This window comes from Lygodium microphyllum, chromosome 3, assembly GCF_053477565.2.
Source record: "Lygodium microphyllum isolate KBCC chromosome 3, Lygodium_microphyllum_v1.1.10, whole genome shotgun sequence".
NCBI lineage: Eukaryota > Viridiplantae > Streptophyta > Polypodiopsida > Schizaeales > Lygodiaceae > Lygodium > Lygodium microphyllum.
This window is the reverse complement of record NC_141137.1, coordinates 10163711-10180915: the sequence shown is the minus strand read 5'-3', so window position 1 is coordinate 10180915 and position 17205 is coordinate 10163711.

The window sequence follows — 17205 nt, the reverse complement described above, 5'->3', positions numbered from 1 at the left end:
CCCATGTAGGAGCTGTGGCCATGCGTGCTACCGTGTAGGAGAGGGAGGATCCCCCTCCCCTCCCCTGTTTAAGTCGCTGCTGGGAGGGCATCAAGAGGGCATCGAGAGGGCATCGAGAGGTGGATGGAGAGGCTGCTGTATGTTGTGCTGCGAGGAGTGAATGCACCATGCTGCTGACGGAGACGCCGTAACTCAGTCATCCTCTACTGTCATAGTCCGAGCCCAGTCACCAAATGCTGCCCAAAACAGTGTTGTGTTATTTCCGTCCCTGCCCACATGTAGAAGCTTCTAGAAGCTTCTAAAGGGCTTGATAAGCCCCCTTTCACCCCCCAAGATCTTTGTGATTTTCGTATTTTCAAAATCCCCCCCCAAGGTCCCTTAAGCCCCCATTTTCCCCTTAAGCCTCCTTCCTATGGCTTTAGGATTACCCCCTCCCCCCTCCAAGGTTGCCTTTAAGGGCCCTTAGGCCTTTTCCCTCATTCCGAAAGGTATAGCCTTCAAGGCTACTTTCCTCCCCCTTGGAGTTTCCCCCTTAGGGCTTTCCCCCCCCATAAAAGGCTACTCCACATGGCCTTTCCTTTTCTAAAAAAACCCCTTAGGCCCTTTTTCTTATAGCCTTAAGTCCACCCCTTGGAATTCCTCCTAAGGGCCCCCTTAACCCTTTTTCTTTCCCCTCCTTGAATTTCCCCCCTTGAACCCCTCAAGCCCTTTTTTCCGTGTAAAAACGAGCCCTACTCTTGGAGGATTTCCATAATACCCCTTTCTCGATTTTAGAACCCTTTCCGTGGTTCTTCTCTCTTCCAAACACCCATCCCTTCAAAGAGACTCCATGAAGGGAAGCAAAAGAAACTTGTAAAGGGCGGTGCAAATTAAGAAGGAAATTCGCAAAAGCAGTATCTACAAAGGGAAGGCTTCACTCGCAATGCCTCCTAACAAAATCCAAGGCGTAGCCGCAGGAGGGTCGTCTCCCAGCATCCACGTGGACATCTCACCCCAAGACCAGGTTTTCCTTCCTAATTTTTATTTGGTATTGTTGTAATTTAATCATGTAAGGTTAATTGTTGGAAATAGGATAAATTTTTGTCCTAAATGCTCACAACGGAGGAACTTAGTCATTAATATTTTCAATAAAACATGCAAAATAAAGAAAGCATAAATGCATTTCTAGCAAATAGCTTTATGCATTGAAATGAATTAAAAATTAGATTAATGTCCATTAAAAATAGTATACTTCGTTTAAGCCTAGATGTATAAACTGCATATCGCACTATTAACCCATATCCTCTTCGCAATGAATCATCATGGAAAGTGCAAAGCATGAAATGATTCTTACGATGCATGACTCTAGGAAATTATAGTTTGTCAAAATTATCAAGTAAAAGGTTGCTTGTTTAGCATGAATTTTGTTCGCAAAGTTATAGGAAGATTAGTTGGAATTAACCTAACCTATGCTTGACCTCAAATCGATAAGTTAGGGTTGAAAAATCAATTTACGCATAGACAACAAGTCATGTAGAAATGATCATGTAATTATTTTCTAGAGTTAAACAAATTGGCATAAACCTAAAACACCTAAACCGCTGAGTACTCGTTTGGAATGAGTTAAATTCCAAGAAATGCCTATACCTTAAATACTTGCCCACATTCACTGAATGCAGGGACAATGAAATGTAATTGTAAAGTAAACTAGGGTTTGTCTCTAAGAATCTTACGAGATGAAACTTGGAACTCTAGGACTCACGACATCAACCTAACGTAATCAGGAACAGATTGTTTCGTGACTCCGTTCAATGAGTAGAATAAGTCTCATAGTTCAATGCAACACTTGTGCAGCAAGTGCAGAGTCATATGATCTTGTGATTGGATCACAAGGGAATGGCCATATTCCCACAATGAGGTTGGCAAGTCCCTACGCAAGTTATCTTGCAAGAGGATGAATAGTCATCCTAATTTAGTATCTTTCTGGAGTAAAGAAGATTGCTTGGAAGCAATAGACCAGCCGATAAACTGAAATAACCGATGAACTTAAGTTTTGACCAAGTCGGGTTATTAGGGTACGCCCTAACCCAGGATATAGGGGATCTTGCCAAGTTCCAAGTCATCCCGGATCGAGTGCTGGGTGCATTCGAAAGGAAGGATTCATTCCTTAGTAGTTTGCCAACAAAAACTATCAAAGAAAATGTTTGTGCTTGCTAGAGATTTTAGAGCATTGTTTGGCTTTGGTTGATCAATAAATTAAGAGATAAATGGATATCTATACTTCAAGTTAAAGGCCTGAAGGGAGAGGCAGCTTCAGTTACCCCCGACTACCTGCTTGACCCTAACCAAGGGGGTTGTTGACCACGCTGGGAAAGTGGACCGAACCCGCCACGAGAGGTCTCTCCGTTGAGCACTACTTGGAGCAGCAGGACGCTTGGGTGCCAAAGGGGGATTTGGCCATAAATCCCTCGCATTTCGGGCCCTGCACAAGAGGCTAACGTGACTCAGGATTAGATCTCGAGGCCCGCATACTAGTCTACAGGCGGAAACTTGGATTAGTGATCCCTATGGATTGCTGGATAGCCTTTGGGCGGATTATGGATAAGCTTACGAGCTGGACTCTTTGTATTTCAAAGATAAATATGATAACTTGTTAATAAGGAACTTGTCTGATATTATTTTTCTATGTCAAGTGATAAGATTACGTGAAGGAATGGAGTGCCTAACAGGTTAATTAAAGAAGCTAGTTGTTACATGTCCAACTAATGTGTTAGGTAATTAAATAACTAAAACAACCCGAAGAAAGTGCGGAGGATGGGCCATAGGTCCGTCCTACGGTTGGGTGGTCCCGATTGGCCAGGAACTTTTCTCAAATCACAATGGACAACCAGAAGATCGTCAAGGACATGCACAACCAAATCGTTGACCTAGAGTTATGATTGAACCCGATTTACATTGTTTTAGGGGAACGGAATGGGACTATGCCTTATGGCAAAGAGATTGAGCTTTGCATCCCATTCTCCTTGAACCAAGTGCAACGTGAATCCGCTTCGGACCTGGCGTTTCTGCATAAAGTAGTTCACTTGGGTCCGACGCTAGTTGCCGTTAGGAAATCACCAATAAGGAAAACCCTAATTCACGTCCATCCTAAGTGGGAACGGCTGGAATACTTCCGCTACGTGGCAGACGCGGAAAGCCCTAGATCGCAAACCCCGTAACATTCCATGGGAGTGCCGGGTGGAGCTTTCTAGACATCCTTTCCGATGGACTGCTAAGACGTGTCCTGAAGATACAAGTGGACACGTTACAATAACGATGCTCTGCCTACTAGATGGTTAGTGATGCATTTGAATTTATCTTTTTCAACATACTGCTCTTCATGGAAATAATCATCAAATTGACTGATAAAAGCGAGAATAATTTTTCTGTCACATTGCCCATTAAAAGTACGGAATTTGAAATTTCTTTTACTTATCTTGGCTTCTTTCCTGAGAGACTGTGCTTCGAGTGTCGCATCAATCCTACATCGAATAAAATCTTCGAGTTGCGTCCCTCTTGATTGATAGTAGATTGTTGAAGTGTAGCCAGTTGTGCATGCAAATTTTGACGTGCTCTTCATTCTTCTTGAAGTTGCATCATAATTTAGTCCAATTTTTGCTCCATAGTTGGTTTTGGAAAATCACATTTGGCCAAAAAATCTTCCATGTTTTGATTGGACATCTCTCATACAACCTCACACACTCAAAATCTCGTTACAGGTATGAGCGTAGCTTAAATCTAGATTTATAAGGCTTGCTTTTTTAAAAAAATATGGATTTTGTGATCCTACTTCTTTTGCAGGTACGGCAATTGATGACAGTCTTCTTCCAAGTGAATACATCTTCCGTATTGTATGCATGTGAGAGTTTGCTTGTTGCTGAAAATCGACTCTCTCAAGGTGCAGGTGTGAACAAGGGCTTGTAGGAATTGCAAAACCAATTTAGGATTAATTGGGAGTGAACTCCCACTATGGAAGAGATTGGAGATTGGAATCTTTAAGCTTGTAAGCTAAATCTTAATGAAACTTTTTTATCTATTTCTTTGAGAAGAAAATGGCTTGCAAAGGAGCTTGGAAAGTGGTCCTACACCACTTGGGAGTGCTCCTTCACGATCTGATAGCACAGCATGGGGTTGTTTACCACTAGGAATATGCTGGTATTGACAGTTCATCTTCCTATAGAGGAAGCCTGTTCATTCCAAGAGCTTCACCTTCGTGCAAGATGGTAAGCAATTGGAAGCCCTTGATCTCAGCTTTGCTCTAATACCACAGCTGTGCAAATCGAATGTATGCTGTATGCGCATGTAGTAGTGAATACCAAAAGGTCCCAAGAACAAAGAACTCTACAAAAGCTCATAAAACAAGAAGAAAGATTGGCATGACATGAGGCAAAAAGACAAATTGAGTACAATCTCCCCCCATGCCTTGTGTGTGCACTCCACAAGGCATGTATTTATAAATTTATTAATCTCCAAGCTAAAAAATAGCCCAATTTACAATTAGCATACTTTGGATTTGGTGTTTACTTTTGCCCAAGTAAAGAATAAAGCAGTTGGGCATCCAAAAAGTCGGGTTGTGCCCAAATATAATGTCCAATAATGAAATATTTAAACCGAGCACATATGCGTATACAAAATAATAAATGTTTGTCAAGTGCTTCAATAAATAAGTGCACCTAAATAAATATTAGTACCACACCTATAATGATAAGGCGCTTGCCCATCAAAAATAATAATTTCTCTAGGTAATTTGAATACACGCCATCACCTCGTGCTTCCCAACGCCACCGCTGCCTGCTCTATAGATCAATTGAAGCATTCATAATTGTTAGAAAATAATAAAATTAAATTGAAAAAAGTGAATTCTTAGCAGTCTTCGGCTACAAAATAAATAAATAGGTTGGAACTTTTTCCTAACCTTAATTTAATACGAGTGCACTCTAAACTCATAAACATCCATTAATTTAAATATATATTTTGTAGAATCACCTGATGTGAAATCACGCACGTGCACATTAAATTAATATGACATCCAAAAAGGACAGGTGACCCCATCAACTTCTCGCACAAGGAATCCACCTTGTGTATGAGCCTTGTCAAATAAATATAGTTTTATAGAATCCACCAAAAAATCTCATGGAATCCATCGTGGAATATGCCTCCTGGCATCAAAGAGAGCCATAATGGGGCCATGGCAATCAGCCGAGGGATAGTCCCTTTGTTTATGCTTATATGGTGTATAACACTGATATGTATAGGGACTCCCTCTGAAGAGTGTGGGAAAGATTATCCATTGGATTACAATCCATACAAATGCAAAGTCTTACATTAGAGGTTAGGGTAGTATACCTTTTATACGCTCTTGCTCGTGAGGCTATGAGGGATAGTTTGGGTGCATACTAGAAGCCCAGCTAGACCCATAGAGCCAATGTTGGACTTGTTTTAGGTCTTGACATATAGTAACGTCCTTTTGGGAAACAAAACAAGGCCAAAAACTCCAGCACAATATTTTTAGGGCAACAAAACCAAAATGAGTGAAAGAGAGCTTGAAGATTTGAGAGAGAGAGAGAGAGAGAGAGAGAGAGAGAGAGAGAGAGAGAGAGAGAGAGAGAGAGAGAGTGCTGCCATTGCCATTTGCAAGGCAAGAGAAGAGGAGTGCGAAAGAGAAAAGGGGGAGAAGCTGTGAAAGCAAAGGGTTTCTTCTTCAAGTCCTTGAGGTAGATGCATTGTTCTCTTCTCTTCGTTTGTGTGTTTTCTTTGCTTCTCTTTATATTCTTGTTTATATAAAGAAGTGGAGGGATGAAGGCAAATAAAAAAGAGAAAAAACTAAAATTTAAAAAAATTAAGAGGGGGAGAGAAAAATAAGCATGTGAGGGAAGAGGGAAAAAGAGAAAGATAAAGAGATGGAGAGAAACAAAGAGAGAGAGGGGGAAATAAATATGCGAAGGGAGGGAGAGAGGGAAGAGAGAAAAATAAACAGAGGGAGAGAGAATCAAGGAAAGAGAGGGAGGGAGGAAAAGAAACAAAAACAAAGGCAAAAAAATAAAAATAAAGTAAAAATATAAAAATAAAAATAGAAACAAAAAATATAGAGAGAGAAATTAAAAAAGAGAAAAGAAGAGTGAGATAAAGAGTGAGAGGGGGAGAGAAACAAAGAGAGAGTGTGGGGGGAGAAATAAATATACAAAGAAAGAGAGAGAATTGCATTGTCTACTATGACATAGAGAAGATGGACAATGATGAGGGTCATGATGTTTGAGATCAAGAGACATATCTCAATCAACGTGTCCTATGTCTGTGCACTCAATGTAAGCTTGCAATTTGACAAAGATATTGCTTATCTATAGACCATGTGTGATGCTTCAATAAGTTTTAATCAGAAATCATTGATCAAGCTGTCTTAGACTTTGAGTTGACAATGAGTAAAAGTGTATATCATTCAGGCTTCAACAAGTTTTAATCAGAAATCATTGATCAAGCTGTCTTAGACTTTGAGTTGGCAATGAGTAAAAGTGTATATCATTCAGGCTTCCCAATCAAACCCTAGTTGAAATAAACTTCAATAATAATAAATATGCCCTACAAATGTCCACAGGGAGGCGCTGGTCCATCTCAAGAAATGTGTGTATTATGATCCATAATAAGAGTTTTTGGTTGTATAGTGGAAGGAGCACCTGAGCGGATAAACCCATTTTACAAGGTACTTCACCAACTATGCTCTCAATACTAGAAGACATGGGGATATGTCCGAGCTTTCCTAAAATGTTGGAGCCTGAGATGGAGGCTATGATTAATGCATTACTACCCATGGATACAAGGTTATCTGATCCATTAAAAGAGGAGGCCTCCATACCATTATATAATGGTTGTTGATTATCTCACTTAAGGATACTTCTTGCACTCCTACGTATACATGAAAAGTATGGATGATGCAAGTGTGTGTGATGGAGTTCTTCAAGTACACATTGCACCCCTTTGTCTTGATACATAAATATGAATAATTTTTTATTTTTTCCAAGTGTTTTGACTTTTTTCAAGCTACTAAAATGTTACATATTATTATCTAAAAATATGGTCCTTGAGTCTCATGATGATATGCCAAGTGCTGCGGAAGCTTGGCGTGGATTATAATATCATTCATGCATATGTCAATGTGCTCTTTTGAGGAGAATACAACTTCATGGAAACTTGTCTGAAGTGTGGACGTCCTCATAGGTGTTGCCAAGACCTATAGGGAAAAACCATCCCTCAGAAGGTTCTCAGATACTTTTCACTTATACTATGCATCCGTCACATATTTCACACAATACGTATGGCAACTTTGATGTGGCATGCCCAAAATCGACCAACAAATGGAACCTAGTAAATATTAGTAGACTCGTGAGCATGGGGTCACATTGACTACACCTTTCAAAGATTTGTACAAGAACTAAGAAATCTTCAACTCGATCTTGCTATGGGTGGCATGAATCCATTCAAACTCCGCTCAACCTCTTAGAATGTGTGGTCAATAGTCCTTGTAAACTACAATATCCCACCATAGCTTTCTAAAAAAATATAAAGTCAAAAATATGGGTATCCATCTTGGTGAGATCTATGTCCATTAGTTGATGAGCTTAGGATTTTGTGGGAGGAGGAGATTATTGTGGAAGATTAGTAGCAAGCATATTGGGAGGCAGTTTGTTAACATACGAGCCATTATTATGTGGACCATGTACGACTTTTCGGGATTCAACAAGTGTTGAAGTATATTTACTTCTTTTCTCAATGTTGGTGTCTCACATGGCTCGTTTATGCTTTCATTGACTAGGTACAAATATTGTGACAAGCTTGGTCACATCGATTTACCATGGAGTCCATTATGTGGACCAAAGTTGGACTCTCAAAGGTCGCAAACCATGAAGAAGATAGTCTATCATAAGCATGTGGTACTCTTGCTGAAGGACCATGAGTTGAGAGTGGGATTCCTTGGATGAACTCACGTACAAATGAGTGCCCAAAGCTAGTATAAGTGGAAGATAGTCCACAAAGAGCCGCATCCAAGTGGAATGCGATAGTTTTCAGTTTTCTATGAGTTGTCATATAGGACACATTTACAAATCAACCATTTGTTGGATCCCATGCACATTTTCAAGAATGTTGGTAGCTTGCTATGGGACCATATCATATGAAAGAGAGACACCCTAGGGATAGAAATGGATTTGAAGATGGTAGGGAAGATGGAGGTTCTTTGGCCACAAATGAGCTCTATTGTTCATGTGCAACTACCTCCTGCTCCCTGGGTCCACTACAAGATATAGGCCTTATACCGACGTTTAAAGCGATGAAAATACAAACAACAAAATTTGCCCTCGTCGTCACAAAAAGCGTCATTATTAACAACGCCATAGAAACATCGGTATTGGCGTCGCTATTAGCGTCGCTATTGGCGTCACTATCAGCGTCGCATTTATCACTATTGGCATCGCTGTCAGCGTCGCATTTGCGACACTGATAGCGACGCCAATAGCGACGCTAATAGCGACGTTTTGCGACGCGCATAGCGAGGCCAATAGTGACGCGAACAGTAAAATTTTCGATGCTAATAGCGACGGTAACAGGGATTTAAAAAAAACTATGGCAGGGCAATAAGCTGCCCTGCCACATATAGCACTGTGTGCTTTATGAGAGCCATACAAAATAGTTTATGCACTACTCTGTACAAAGCGCTTGCAAACAAAAATAATGTATACTGAAATCATAAAACTCATACATGAAATAAATACATGATCGCATAAAAAGCGATTGTTACAGTCATGAGAGGATATCACTAATACATAGTACATGTCTACATAGATCAGGCGACTCAAAAATAAAGGTGTGTGAGCTCCAGGGATCCAAGGGCGAGCTACGTATCCTCGTCCCCCGAAAGCTCGTCCCGCCGCAAAGGAGAATCGAACGAACTTTGCAAAAAAAGAAACAACATATCAGTCCACCATACAATAATGCATTCAAATATCTCATGGTAACTACGAACAAGAAAGATGAGTGACTTACAAGGCCGCCGTGTCTATATAATCGGTCGATCAATGCATTGAGATCGTACCTCTCTGCATATCGAGTCTTAAGGCCGGTTGGATCGCAATTTGTAATGGAGTGCTGCAAAGAAAACAAATGCTAACTGTTAGAAACATGATTGTCAGTACAAAGAATATTTTTAAAAAACAAATAAGCAAAACAAAAGAAAAACTTACAAAGTCCTCCAAATATGTCCTATGGCCGCCACTCCCAAGATGATGGATCACTCCGGCCTCGAGTCATGCCCTCGCCGCCTCGCGCTTCTGACTCCAACGTCCTGGAGAATCTGTGGCCTCCTCCCTCAGTCGGTGCCAGTCGTCTATATCTAACCCCTTGGGGTTTGTAGCCCCACTCTTGATTGCCTTGCTTGCGTTGGATCGTCTATGTGACATGTATGCACACATGCAATCCATCATCCAGCCCATAGAGAATCTATCTACTGCGGCTGGCACCGGAAACTCCTCATGCAAGGATGCTACTATGTAGTCCTTGCTCCCCTCCGGTATATTCTTCCAATGATCCAAGACGTTGTGCCGAAAAACTTGTTGGCACAACTCTCTCATGCGAGCCATCACCCTCCTCCCCTCATCATTCATGATGATGGCTCCTAACCTACTATCGACCAGATATCCATAACTCCTAGGAGTTTGCCTAAGATGGGTCCTCTCCCATTTGCGTCCACGCTCCTGGGCATATCCAGGAAACCCCTCTGCATCCGGTGTATCGACGGGGATAATCTCTCTTGGAGTGGCACCCAAAGGGGTGCTGACCAGCTACGCAAAAGCCGAAGTAACTGGAGTAGACATCCCCACAGGTGTGACAAATCCTGGAGGTGACGCAACTCCAGCTGAACGACGAGACAGAGACACCACATCCATGTCTCCATAGCAGCATCCCCCTAATCCCGATGCACTCCCTCCCTCTGGCCCAAGTCGTGAGCATCGAGATCGTCTGCTCAAAGCCGAAGCATCCAATCGCGCTGAAGTAGATCTAGCAGAGCACCCTGACAAAGAACGAGACAGCTCTTGGTCTGCCATCTCTCTGAATCTGGCGAGCTGGTTTGGAGACATGCGTGCGAAGATGTCCTGTAACTCCTCATCACTCATCCCTCGACTCATCTTGAAAATGTCACCTGCACAGACAAAAAATGATGTTAGAATAATCAATTTAAATCATACAAAGCACAGTAATATAAATCATTTTGAAAAAATCTCACTTAAAATGCATATCTTATGTACCTTTATAAGAGATTGGTCAACAAATTGAGTAAGTGGATGCTCCAAGTATCAAGTATCCTATGGTCCCATGTAAATCTCCTGACACAACTCCGCATACACTGGAAGGTCGATAGACATGTCACCACAAAAGAATGAGTCTGCCTTATTCTCAAAAAATTCTTGGACTCCTGTATTTCCATCATTGTTAGCCGATGCTGGTTCCAAGCTTTCGACAGCCTCCACCCCTTCCAATATCGACCCCTCTATTTGCATATTATCTTTATCTATGCTCGGAACATCGCTTTGATCATATACTCTCGCACTTCGGGGAGTTGAAGGTATAACATACCACCATTGAGGTTGTTGGGGGTTTGGATAGAAGATTACATGTTCACAAACACGTACAAGAGAGTTCAAGCCATTGTGACATAAACCATGTCGTAATACAATTAGCAAGCAAATGACTCCATGCACTTGTTCACAATGGGCCGGCAACACAAAGGTGTTGCGCAAATCCATCCATTTTTTTTCGGAATCTATTTTGAGAAATTTAGATGGACCTCGTCGAATTGTTGCTCCAGCTCCTCCAAGTACCACTTTGAACCACTGCACATCGAATAGTATCATGGAGAAGCTACAGTAATCCACTGTAATAATACTTTGCAAGTTCCCAAAGTACTCCATCTCATCCACAATCGTGTTTGGATCTGTTGCTCGTCGCCGGCTCTCTTGCTCGAACCTTGCCATGACACCACAATCCATTGTGGAGCGCATTTTGTCAATATGCTCCACGCGAAAATGCCGTCCGTGCGACCATGCTGCATTATATATTTTGTATTGTACATTGAAATACTCAAATTAGATGTCGCATATAAAATTTAGATACGACAGATTCTAAACCCCTCATCACCTTTAAACTACATCCCCTCGAGAATTCCCACTCCTCCATTGAGACTTCTGTCCCTTCGCGAGATGCTAGGTCAAGGCTCCATGCAACCATCCTGTTGACATAAACTACGTCGGAATTCAGCTCGCGCTTCCTCTTGATCTTGCCTTGCAATCTAGTACTTGGCGAGCCACGTCTCCATGGAGGCATGGTGCAATGAGAGCGGAATTTTGATGCCGAGAAGTGCTTAAAAATAGCTAAAAATTACGAATATCAAGGGAAAAATATTCAACGTCGAAGGCGGCGGATGATTTTAAGCGTCAAAGAGCTTTAAAGGCGCCCGACCGACACTTGTTAATTTTTGATAATTTTTCAGACTGACATGTGGGTTGTCAAGAGTTACCGACCAATGCAGGATGTCAAGCCGAACACCCAGGATTTTTCAGAGCTCAATTCGGAGTCCAGATGGGAAAGGAGCCAAGAAACCGGGCAAGATACGAAAAGGTGGACATTAGAGTGGCCAAATGTAAGTGACCTTTGGGGCCTTGGGGGGCATTTTATGCCACATCAAAGTGTGGCATTTTTGGGGAGAGCAAAAACGTGGAGAGAAGGCGACAGAATGGCGCCGAAATTTGCGCCCACATCTTGATGGGGCAATCTCCTGGCTGTGAACAACCACTGCAAATGATCATTGCCATTGCTTTCCCTCTGTCTGCTGGTCATATCGCCGTGCTTCGTCGCGCAATGGTGGTCTCTATGAAGAACTCTGATTTCAATCTTTCTCTCTCCTCCCTCTCTCTCTTCTAGAGGCAGATTCATGTGGGAAGAAGAAGGATTGCTTGTCCAACCGAGATGGGATTGCTCCGTGATGCAAGAGGAGGGTAGATTGCTAATTTCGGACTATCATGGACATTAATGGTAGCTGGAAATCAGTCCCAAAACATGGCAAATAAAAACCCGCAACCCGCAAAGAACGGTAATCTCATTTTTACAAAGGAAATTGATGTTTTATGCAAATTGCTTCATGAATATTTGTTCCCATGGAATGATTATGCATTATGTTGTTGTTTACTATGAGTTTGATCAGTTTATGCTCAGAAAATCAGAAAATCATAACTGAAATTAATGGTGTAAAACCCGTAAAACACGTGAAATATGGAAAAATTGGATGTTTTTTTTATATAAATGAAAAATATAATAAGATACACAACTAAAATTGTGGTTTTGCTACAAATGAACCTAAGGGCCACAACCCACAACTCATTTTTCATTTTTAGTTATTTAATATTGCAAAAAATACAAGAAAAATAGGGAAAATGAGTAAAAATAAGGGAAAAATAGGTTTTGAGTGTGCGAAAAATACTAAAAAACAAGATTCATGTTTGTGTATGTATGGGGGGTCTGAAGTATGAGGTTTAGCCTCAGTTCAACCCTACCTTTATGTTTTAGTGAGTTTTTATTGATTTTCATACAAGAAAAAACATGAAAAATATTACCCTAAACCTATGCACCGTGCACAATCTAAACGGCGAGGGGGTAGAGAGAATGAGAGTGGTGTTTAAGTGCTGAGAGAAAGAAAAGGCTGATTGTTTTTATCTATGCATATCATATAGATCGATCGTTAATTTAAAATAAGGATCTAGTAGCACGAGGTCTCCTCAGTGCTAGGTTCGTGCAACGTAGCAATTACGCGTCAGAGAAATTCATTGAAAGAATGCTTTTGCACTAAGCACAATGCTGATTTTTCTTTGTTTGAGCACATGGACATTCACAATTTGCATGAAGCATAAAATGATAAAAGGTATCAGATAATACCTCCTAGATACATAGCACCTGTATTCTCTAGATCGTGACCAACGTTGAGTGAGTAAGGTTGTGCCAAGTTGTAGGCTAGGCGTTGGGTCTAAGGGGAAAGTAAAGTGAGGTATGGTACATCCTGGAATGAAATAATTGGTACCTTGAGAGAACTATGTGCGAAGTGTTATATATGTTTAGTGACGCATCAAGGGGCCAATCCCCAAGATGTAAAAGAGTTGTAGTGAGGTAGCGGCAGTCAGCCGTGGGAGGACCTCCTATGTTTGTACTTCATGCCATTTGGCAATGTGCTGGGACTCCCTCTGAGGAGTGTTAATTGGGTTAGAGTTGGACTATGAGACGTGATACAAACGCAAGATGTTTAAGAAGGCAATGTATGATGTATGTGTCATCAATGCTCTTGGGCACGAGGCCGTGGGGTTGTTGAGCACATGATAGAGATCCGGCTAGTGCATGAGCTAGTGCCGGCCCGTTTTAGGTCCCATCAGTGGTGCGTGTACCGAGATCCACTTATAAGTGGTGGTTTCCGGATTTAGGGTTTCTAGGGACCAAAAGGACCGTCAAGCCGAAATTCAAAAAGCCGAACATGCTGAGAGGGCTAGACGGCGGTTAGAGATCATAAGTTGTTATTCTCCTCAAAGGAGTAGTCCAGTACGTATATGAAGCGGTGGTCTTAGTCATTTGACTACTCCACCTATTCCATTAGGGGCAGGAGGAAGCATAAGTTCTTCCTCTTCTCCACCAAGTCTACCCACTTCAAGTGGGGGTGTCAATCTGTCACTTCAAGCTCCTACTGCTAATCCGATTGTCACCATGGCACAGCCTATTGCAATTCCTGCAGGGACATCGGATTTACCAGCCTTAGGAGTTCCCTTGCCCATTTTTAATGGGTTAGCGGAAGAGGATGCAGAATTTCGCGTTTATGAATTTCAGAGATTGATGTTCAATTATCGCATCCAAGACGAGGGACATCTCATGATGTTCTTCAATATGACGTTAAAAGGAAGGGCTGCGGTATGGTATCACAACATAGAGTCTGGAACCATAACCACCATTGATCAATTCTGTGCAACGTTCCGAGCAGAATATGCCCCTGAAAGAGGTGGCCAATATTGGTTTCGGGTCTTGAATGTAACACGTCAAGATCCTCATGAGAATGTGAAAGCATATGCTAAGAAGTTGAAGGAGGTATTCCGTAAGTTACAAACTTACATTCCCATTCCACCAGCTGCCCAATTGCAATACTTTTTGCATGGGTTGGACTTTAATATCCAAGTACAATTGAGCAGTGTGGCCTTAGCAGATATAGATACTGCTATTACGCGGGCAGAGGGAGTAGAAGCATGACTACAAATGGCCTACTCCTCTCGAATGAATGTTAATGGGGGTTTAGCACCTAGTGGCAATCCATCATTGACGAATGGAAGTCAAGGGATGCCTATGAATAACCCTATTGGGAGAGGGAGTATGGTTCAGAATATACCTTTACTACCACCTCCTCCCACTGTGACTATGCCTGTGGCAAGTCAGTTGGCTCCATCAAATGTTGGAGGCCATGTTTCAAATTCTAACGTTGTTCCTGTGGGTCAACAGCCAATGGTAAATCAAATTGTTAGGCCAATGGAACGGCGAGTTGACGATCGACGAGGCTACGAGTCGAGTGCATCTAATGTCCTTGGTGAAGTCAAGGACATGATGAAGCATTATACCGAGATGATCTCCGAGCAATATCGACAAATAGCCGCCGACATTAATTTCTTAAAGAAGCAACAAAATTTGATAGGGAGTCGACGCCCTGAAGAGGGTGGACCCTCTAGATTCAGTTGTAAATGGTGTGGTGGACACCACTTCCCCAGAAACTGCCCAAATGTGAAATGTGACATTTGTGGGAAGTTGGGCCATCTAGTTGCTACCTGTTGGAGTAAGATTAGTTCTCTCCAACAAGGCAGTAAACAACCGGGCCTAGTGAATCATAAAGCGCAAGGAAATAACTTGCAGCAGAATGATGCACCTAGGCAAATATTGGAGAGGGGAAAAACAAATATAGAAGAGTTGCCACAAGGCAATGGGGTCAGCCTTTTTGAGGCTGTACGAGTCCATGATGCTGAAACCTCTAACTTGAGAGCCGTGATAAGAGGCCAAAAGGCTAAAGAGGTTGACAAAGATAATGCAAAACCAGTTGAGGCAAACCCTAAACAAGGGGATAAGGGGACGCAAGTCCAGAGTCCTAGCATGGAAGGGGGACCACTAAGGCCAGTTGACAAGAAAGGTGACCCTAAAAAGGATGAGGCAGTGCCAAGAAAGAAGGCAAGAGCTAAGAAAGAAGCACCAAAACCAGTCCAAAGACCAAAAGAGAGGATGGTTTAGCAAGAAAAGAGAGCTTTGACTACTTATCATGACTTTGATTTAGCAAGTTCTCTTTGCAAAGTTAAACCAAATGTGAACCTCTTGCAATTGATCAAATTATCCCTAGGAGTATGCAAGGAAATTAAGAAGATCCTGCGTATCGGGTATATTATGGAACCCTTGGGCATAGCACAAGTAGGGGAAGATTGGTTTGACCATGCTGAAAAGAACTGGCCTAGGGTTCCAGCTTATGTAGATGGAATATTAGTGGAACATGCCATTGTAGACACTGGATCCTCCGTCAACATCATGAGTTCAGAGTTGATGGAGAGGCTGGGTCTAGGCATCCAAAAAAGACAGCTTCACCCTTCTGAGAATGGCTGATGATAGTTTAAGGCAACCAAAAGGTTGTGTTACTAAGGTCCATGTTACACTTGCAAGTGTAGAATGTTTCTTGGACTTTAGGGTGATAAGATTTGCAGGACGCCCTAGCTATCGGGTTTTGCTAGGTAGGCCTTGGATCTTATGAACAGACTGTCAAGTCGATATACCTGCCGGTCGAGTGGTTCTAGGTAGAGGTGCTAATTGAGTAATAGTCGATGCTTATCCTGAGTCTCCTCAAAGTGAGAGAGCCCCTTTATCTTCCACTGAATTAGAGATAGCAGATGATCCATCTAGCAGTGAGACGTCATCCAGTGATGAATCTAAAGAGGGGTCCACTACAGAGGATATCTATCAGATAACTCTAAATGAGCCGATAGAGCCTCAAGATAGGATAAGAGATGTGGATGTGATTGAGTTAGACCTTGGCACGTCGACTGATTTGCAGCCAATTAAATTAGGTTCTATGCTCAGTTTAGTAGAAAGGGAGGACTATGTGTCCCTAATTCAAGAATTCCGCGATATCTTTGCCTGGAGTTATGATGAAAACTGAGAGGCATTCCTCCCAGCCTGGCTGTTCATACTATTCCTATAAAAGAAGGCAGTCATCCTGTGCGTCAAAAGGTAAGGCGTATGCCTTTCAAACTGAGGGACGGGCTGTTTGAAGAGTTGCAGAAGTTAAGGAAAGCTGGTTTGATCTTCCCTATTCAACACACAGAATGGTGTTCACCCATTGTTATCAGGAAGAAGAAAAATAACGAGATCCGATTATGTGTGGATTTTAGAGAGTTGAATAAGCAGACAGTTTAGGATTACTACCCATTGCCATTTATTGACGAGATTTTGGATCAATTAGTGGGTAGGAAAATATATTTGTTTATGGATTGCTTTGCAGGATATAACCAGATGGCAATTGCAGAAGAGGATAAGTTGAAAATGACTTTTATTACGATCTTTGGTACTTTTGCGTACCATGTGATGGCCTTTGGTTTGTGCAATGCACCTGGATCGTGGCAACGAACAGCAGACAAGACCTTTGGTGACATCGCCCCAAATGAGTTGAAAGTATTTATTGATGACCTGGGGGCAGCCACTGTAAGGGAAAGGATGTTGATTATTTTAAGAAAGTGCTTTGAGCGCTGCAGACAAATTTGTATCGCTCTTAACCCACGGAAGTGTGTCTTTGGAGTACCTTATGGGCTATTGCTAGGACATGTGGTCAGTTCAGTAGGAATAGCAACTGATCCTGAAAAGATCAAGGTTATAGTCGCTATGAGTCCACCACGTACTCCAAAAGAGGTACACAGCTTTCTGTCATCAGTAGGGTATTATCGGAGGTTTATCAATGCCCTGGCAAAAAGAACCTTGCCACTAACGAATTTATTATCCTTTAGCTGTTCATTTGAGTGGAGCGACCCTTGTAAGGTAGCTTTTGAGGATGTGAAGTAGGAGCTAGTAAAAGCACCTGTTTTAAAAGCACCTAAAAGA